Below are 8,133 nucleotides of genomic sequence, written 5' to 3' on the forward strand. Positions count from 1 at the left end.
CATGATGAATAAATGAAGATGATTAACATTAATTAAAAAGGGATTAAGAGGATTATACCTACTAATGATTCCAAAATAAAGCAAAGAATAATAGAAGAACTTGATTGGAAGGTTGTCAATCTCCCAATAATAACCCAAATAATCTTCAATTACCCAAAATAAAAGATGAACAAAAGAGAAATTAAGGAAATGAGATTTGTATTAAGACTTGATTAGAAGTTGATTACAAGATTAAGAAGAGATTAGAATGATATAAACTACACTAGAGATTGATAAGAAGAACATGATTATCTAATTAGACTAATGGGGTATTTATAGTGGGGATTAGGTACACAAATTAGGGTTTACTAGGGGCTTAAATGACGATTAAGTCCTTGAGGAATCGCTCCTCTCAAAAGAGATGTCGGTCTCCTTTTTGCTGGTCTTTCATAAATATGCGCATCTTGCATGGAGGGAAGAAAAGGTCGTGTGGGCCTGTTTGAGAATCCGGGCGTCCAAGGTGTCGGGACGGGCGGATTTCTGTGTCTATGGACGAGCGGATTGATAGCTGGACAAGAGGATTGTGGCATTGTTGGACGGGCGTCCCTCTGGCAAAGACGCTCGGATTCCTCGCGTCTTGGACGGGCGTCTTGCCTAGTTAGACGGGCGGATTGTGTTCCAGGCTTCTTTTCTTCTTTTCTTCTTCCAATATGTACAAAGGCCTTCTAGTCTTGTCTTCTCTTTGATGCTTGGTCATTAGATTCGATCAATTTAGCTCTATTTTGCGGTGAAAATGCAAGGTTTGCACTCCTCTCCTACCAAGGAAACAAAACCTCAAAGAATATGCAAAACAAAGGACTAAAGATAGTAAATGACCCAAATATGCACTAAAAAGCATAGGAACGAGGCTAATTCGGGGACTAAATATGCTCAAATAATGGTCACATCAAATATCCCCAAACCGAACCTTTGCTCGTCCCGAGTAAAGAGGTGACAAAACTAGGACCGTTATTTAAACTAACCTACTAGCATAGCCGATATGAGACCATTAGCGGGTCTCACTCCGCCCCTTCAACTCACAACAAGACAACCATGAGGTAGGATGCCTTCTTGCAAGGCAAGGTGGGTCTTGCCAAAATGGCGACACATCCAAACATTAAAGCACACAAAATCAAGTAATGGATGCATCTACAAAAGAATAGCCACTTTCCTCATCTAAGTGGTGGAAATTATCTAAAGGGGAAGCAATTCAAGGGTACACACTCCTTCATAGATGCAATTTTTTCAAACTACTAAGCCTAGAAGGATTCCATTAAATCACCTCCAAGTTGTGTCAAGCTAGGGTACCTTTGTCCTCAATCGTTAAATGCTTTTGTCAAGAGTGGACTCCCTATGGTGTTAGAAACACTGGAGGATCGCGGAATTCCCTCTCTTGCCTAGACAAGAAGAAGGGTCGTCCCCTCTCTACCATACACAAAAATGGATACGATGGATAAAGGGATCGATAGTATTTGAGTTTCATTAGGGAGTTTGCTTTTGTTGTTGTTTTCCCCCCCTAATTTCTTGTGGCATATAACATTTGAGAACAATTTCTTGCCATTTCTTTTGATTTTTGGCATTTTAATACTTGACAATTTTTCAACTTTTTTGCATTTTCTTTTGAACATTGTCAAAGTCACCCCATATGTAGTGAGGGTGCCTTATATTTGAAGCTTTAGGAGTCTATTTTTGCTCCTCTTTTCTTTTGATGCATTTTGCAAACTTTTTCTTTTCTTTTCTTTTCTTGAACTCAAATTTGAACAATTTTGTGCCCATTCCCTTTGATGACAAAATATATGGTAGAACATGGATGAAGGATGGTTGAATGGTTTCAAGGGTCACCTTGGAATAAACGGTAGCCAAGGAGTTATCACACCACAAGGTACTCTTGACTAGGCCTTAATCCATGGGTCAAAGGATACTAGCATGACACATCCTAAGGTGTTTTACAAGTATTCTAACAAGCAAAGTCTTAAGAAGAAAAAGCATCTACTAGGGCCTATATACACTTATTAAGCTTCCCAAGTAGACGGCTTCACAAAATTTTTCTAACATGCAACTATATGTCATGATGCAACTAACATTTATACATCCTAATGCATATGATGCTACCAATTAGTATGCCAAATAATCTAAATGCAAGTTTTAAATTCACATTGTTTTTACCGCATCAATCAAAATAAAGCCACATAGTCATTAACATAAAGAGGAAAAAGGAGATTGGAAAGATCATACCATGCGGTCTTCAATATTCTCATGTCTCGGATGTGGCGTAGTCGATCAATGTGAACAAGGATGAACAAACACAATATATACAAACAATATATACAAGTCTACGCTATAAAGGAAATGAACATGTATTTGGATTTTCAATTTTTCAATTTTTTTGGTTTTTTCGAAATTTTTGATTTTTTTTTTTTTTGGATTTTTGAATAAAAGTCAAGTTAGAATTTCTCATCCCACACTAGTATGGGCATTGTCCTCAATGACCAATACGATAGGAAATTATGCTAGCATGATGCATGATTTCTAAACTAAATGCAAACTATGCTAAGCTACACTACATGATGCATGAGTTTTTGTTATGGCGGAGAGCGTAATTTAGATTACCTCCCGATGCGTATGCATGGACTTCCCCAAACCAAAATGGACATTATTTCTAACGTCTTGAATTTCGGGGTAGTTCATGCACATGGAATGCAATGCATGAAACTACAAATTGTCATTTTGGATTTTACAAGTGAGAACAGTAAAAAGAACAACTTAAGGAAGCCAAGGTGTTAGTCCTCCATGTTGCTAGGACTCCTCAATCAAATGATCAAAATACAATAAAGAAAACAAAAGAAGTAGACAAACCATAAGAGGGTTGAAAGAATGTAGGAGCCTCCAAGATTTGCTAATCCTCCATCATATCATCATTATCATCATCTTCCTCCATAGATGTGGAATCATCTCCACTCCCACTTTCACTTCCTTGCTCTTCCTCACTTTCTTCTTCCTCTTCTTGAGCTTCTTCTTCTTCAACATTCTCTTGAACCTCTTGTTCTTCACCTTCTTCATCAACACCCTCATCAACAATCTCCTCTCCAACCGGTCTTCCACCACTAGAGGTGCTAGGAAAGAAAACTTCCCTATCCGCCCAACTAGGCTAAGGACATGATGGATCAAGAAGTCCTTGCCTAGCTAGATGTAGAAGGGGCGGATATTGGGCCTTGTAAGCATCCACTCTATCATTGTAAGCTTGCTTGTGCATTTTCCTTATGAGTAGGGTCATGTAATCATTTCCTACCTCGACATCCTTGGGTTTGAACTCGTGATACTCAAATGGGTAGGGTGGTGTGACAATGGAGGAGGAGGGCTCGTCGATCTCGCCTCTTTGTTGTTGAATAATGTAATCGGTATCCTCGGAGAGTGGAAGAAGGTAGTTTGGTCGGTGAACACTCAACCGGCAAATCTTTGAAGGCAAAGTGAAGGATCTAGCTTCATTGGTTAACCACCCATATTTGGTGTCAAGAGGAGCATGCTTGACCCACTTAAACTTGTGAATCATGGTGTCCATATCAATGAGATGACCTCCTTTAACCGCCACATTGGTTTTGTCTTTGTTGAAATTTGGGTTAAAGTGCTTGGCTAAAAAGGTAACTAGTCCTCCATTCACAATAAAAGTGGTGCCTTCTTTACCATAATCGACATTAAGCCATCGTTCAACCAAAAGTCTTAGAGCATTGTATGGCTTAGTATATTCCCTTCCTATGTTCAAGGCCGACTCAAGAAGAACAAAATCGAGCTTGGTAAGATGATTAGTGCCATTTCTTGCGATTAAAGTATTCCCAATGACCTTATGCCACACTCTAATGCCCGGATGGTGGACTAATAGAGCACGACAATCATGAAAGCGTACAAATTTATTTCCGAAAATTGCCTCCCAAAGAGGAGCAGGGTCATACTTTTCGGGGATCTTTTCATAGTACGGGGTATCACTAAGGCCTAAAATGTTACTCAATTCACCAAAAGTGATACGTCTATTGACATTTGCAAGACGAAACTCGATGTGGGTTCTAGTCTCCACCCTTGTGACTTTCAAGGAACTGAAAAATTCCAATGTCAGGGAGGGGTGTGTCAATTCTTTCATGGTAAACAATTTATCCAATCCCATAGCCGCAAAGAAGGTTTTGGTTTGTTCAAAAACACCCAACTTTGTCAAAGCATCTTCACAAATATATTTTGTAAGCATAATGGTCTTCTTAGCAAAGAGAACAAACTAATCCCTATGAGAGTCGGAAGTGAAAATTACCTTCGGATAATTAAATAATTGCTCAATGACCGGAGTTGTTGATGTTGTAGCTTCCATAGGGGGACCTTGTTAAACTTCTAACCTTGCCTCATGGACTACCAATGCCTTTGACAATTGTTTTGCTTGAAGAGTTTGTTGCCTTTTTGAATATGTCTTCTTTGGGGGTGCCATGTTACCTCCTTTAGTTCTTGCCATTGTTGATTACACCAAAAAGAGATTGAAATCTTCAATTTTTAGTTATGCCCAAATCGATTTAAGATGAAAGAATGTTGCTTTGTATCTTAAAAAACGATTCAAAGGTTGAAGATTTTGCTGTTTGAATGAATTGTTGTTGAAAAAGGAGTGATTAATTTTTGTTGTGGGAAAGTTTGAATTTGATTTTGTTGAATTTGGTTGAGGAAATCTTGTTTTGTTGATGTAGAGGATGAGGGTTTTTGGGGTTTTTTTATGTTTTGGGTAGTGTTTGAATGTAGAGGAAATAAAAATGAATGAGGGAAAGGGGTTTTAAGAGACCGTTAAAATTTGAAATAGCAGCAGGGACGAGCGGATTCAGGACTGGGACGCTCGGATTCTGCACGTTTTGCTTCAGGAAATGACGCTACACGACGAGCGTCTTTGTGCAAAGATGGGCGGATTCTTCAAGTTGAGACGAGTGGATTCTTTGCAAGACGCTCGGATTCTGTTACAGGGTGATTCCTTAAAATTCAACAGCAGGAAGACGAGCGTCCAGAATCAAACGAGCGGATTCTTCATTGGGACGCTCGGATTCTGTGACAGACCAATTTTTTTAAAGTCCACAGCTCAGCCACACGGGCATCTGGTGACATAAGACGCTCGGAATCTACTAGACGAGCGGATTCCCTCATGAGACGCTCGGATTCCTCCTTGTCCACACGGATTCAGGTCCATCCGTGGGTACTGCTTAACCCGTATCGTTTTCATTCTTCAATTCTCGTGTTCTTCGTCGTAGGGGCAATACAAAGGCGTGAATAGCCTAGGCAATTGATATCCCCACACTAAGTCAAAGCACTACACATTAATAAAATCAGAAGTCCCTCCCTCACTTCTCTTAAAAATGATGAATATCTTGATCAAGGCATAAAAATATAAATCCAAATATGACAAAAATGCAAGCTAAAAATGAAATGCAAGTTAGGGAGTTAGAATATTTACAAATGGTGGTTTAGGGAGGAGTCCACCAAACTCTCATCCAATGTGAGATGTCAAGGGGGCATGTTGAAGGTGTTGTTTATGTTACTCAACACCTTGAAGAAGTAGTCGAAAGCTTGTTCATTATCATGATAAAGATCCTCAATAGGTCTTTGCACTTGTTGTTCTCCATGATGGTCTGGGTTCATAGCATTACCAATGTAGGGATTGAATATCCCTTCGAACTCATCATCCCAAAGACTGCAAACTTCGTCTACTTGATCATTAAAAATTTCATGAGTTGATAGAGACAACTCTCCTCCTTTCTTGTCTTGGCCAATGAGGCCATCCTCTTCACTTGTCATGGGTGAGCTTTTCAATCTCTCTTTGTTCCTATTCCCTTGCTCTTTTGATGGAGCATCATCAACTTTCTTTTTCCATTGGAATTCCGACTTCTTCCTATCATCCTTCCGGCTATAGTGATCAACCATGAAGCATGGTTCATGCAAACGAGGAGCTCTCATGGTCTTGCCAAGATTGAAAGTTATGCTCTCGTCTCCCACTTCTAGAGTAAGCTCTCCGTGCTTCACATCTATCACCGCATCCGCGGTGTGCAAGAAAGGTCTACCTAGAATGATCGTTATATTGGAGTCTTCTTCCATGTCAACGATGACAAAGTCCACCGGGATGAAAAATTTCCCAACTCTCACGGGAACATCTTCCCATATCCCTAACGGTGTCTTCGTCGATCTATCGGCCATTTGGAGTGTGATGTTGGTACATTTAAGCTCTCCCATCCCTAGCATTTTACTAACCGAATACGGCATAACACTCACGCTTGCTCCTAGATCACACAAAGCCTTGTTGATCGTGGTGTCGCCAATGGTACACGGTATTGAGAAGCTTCCCGGGTCTTTAAGTTTCGGAGGTGAACTCCCTTGAAGGATTGCACTACTCACCTTAGTGAAGGCGATAGTTTCAAGCTTCCGGATCGACTTCTTTTTCATAAGGATGTCCTTCATGTACTTTGCATAGGCCGGCACGTGATTGATTAATTCCGTGAAAGGAATCGAGACTTCCAAATTCTTCACAATTTCCATAAATTTTCCAAGTAGGTCATCAAACTTAGGCTTAGCTTGATGACTTGGGAATGGAAGTCTAATCACGATGGGCTCTTTCTCCTTGGCTTTCTCTTCACTTTTCTTTGAAATTTCTTCTTTTGTTGGTTCTCCTTCCTTGGAGTTTTACACAAATTATTCTTTGTCACTAGCTTCCACAACTTCATCCTCAACTTGCTTCTTTGGTCCTTCATATCTCGTACCACTCCTCAAGTGAATGGCACTAACCGTTTCATGTCTTGGGGGATTACTTTGAGGTGGTAATTGCCCCTTTAGCCTTTCAGAACTTAAAGATGCTAGTTGGGTCAATTGAGTTTCCAACATTTCTGTGTGGGCTAGGATGTTGTTGATGGCGATGTCCTTTGCTTGGCTATCCTTTTCCATTTAAGTGAAAAATTCTTGTTGATTCTTTTGCATTTGGAGGACCGCTTTTTGAACATCAAAACCTTGGTCATTTTGTTGATTGTATGGAGTTTGATTTTGGTAACCTTGGTTTTGGTTGAAAAAGTGTCTTTGATTTTGGTTTCTCATGGGAGGTGGGGTGTATGTTGGTTGAGGGTTTTGAACATTTTGGCTTTTGTATGAGAGATTTGGGTGGAATTTGGTGTTTTCATTGTAATAATTGGAATAAGGGGTACCACTCTTATATGCTTGAAAAGCATTCACTTGTTCATTTGTTCTCCTACATTCACTTTGGTCATGTCCCAAAGTTCCACAATTCTCACATATCCCACTTGGGATTGATGAAGATGCTATCATGGCATTAACATGATGCTTTGGTTATTTTGAGGCTTCTTCAAGTTTAGCCATAGCCTTCTCAAACTTCAAGTTAATGGTATCAATATGATCACTAAGTTGAGCACCCAACTGAGTAATAGAGTCCACTTCATGCTTTCCTCCTCTAGTAGACTTGCGAGGTCTACTATATTGTGAATTATGGACCGCCATTTCCTGAATCTTGTTCCAAGTTTGATTATCGTCAACTTCGGTGAACATACCATTTGATCCCATGTTGAGAATGTTTCTTGAGTCTTCATAAAGACCGTTCCAAAATTGTTGTACCAAGAACCACTCGCTAAGTCCATGATGAGGACATGAGCGACAAATTCCTTTGAACCGCTCCCAAGCTTCATACAAAGATTCTTCATCCCTTTGCTTAAAACCCGTAATTTGAACTCTTAGCATGTTAGTCTTTTCCGGAGGGTAGAATTTTTTGTAGAAAGCTAGAGCCAACTTCTTCCAAGAGTCAATTCCAAGAGTAGCCTTATCAAGGCCTTTCAACCATTGTTTTGCGGTGCCGATTAGAGAAAAAGGAAATAAGACCCATCGAATTTGGTCTTGAGTCACACCGGTTTGTGAAATCGCATCACAATAGTCACAAAAAGTCTCCATGTGAGAGTGAGGGTCTTCACTAGGCATTCTCCCAAATTGGCTTCTTTCGACTAATTGGATAAATGCGGATTTGGCAATGAAATTTCCGGTTAAGTGTTGTGGTGTGGGAGTTGAAGGAAAAGTAGATCTATATACTTACATATTCATATATGTTATGATTTA

At 39.8% G+C, this 8,133-nt stretch overlaps 1 non-coding gene across 1 annotated transcript; it reads left to right on the plus strand.

The window, feature by feature from the left end:
* The first annotated feature begins 7,657 nt into the window (after nucleotides 1–7,657).
* LOC141640330 (small nucleolar RNA R71) lies at nucleotides 7,658–7,764 on the plus strand. The gene has a single exon (XR_012542961.1). It is a non-coding gene; the product is annotated as a small nucleolar RNA R71 (small nucleolar RNA).
* Nucleotides 7,765–8,133: the final 369 nt, after the last annotated feature.

This window comes from Silene latifolia, unplaced genomic scaffold (assembly GCF_048544455.1).
Source record: "Silene latifolia isolate original U9 population unplaced genomic scaffold, ASM4854445v1 scaffold_75, whole genome shotgun sequence".
Classification (NCBI taxonomy): Eukaryota; Viridiplantae; Streptophyta; class Magnoliopsida; order Caryophyllales; family Caryophyllaceae; genus Silene; species Silene latifolia.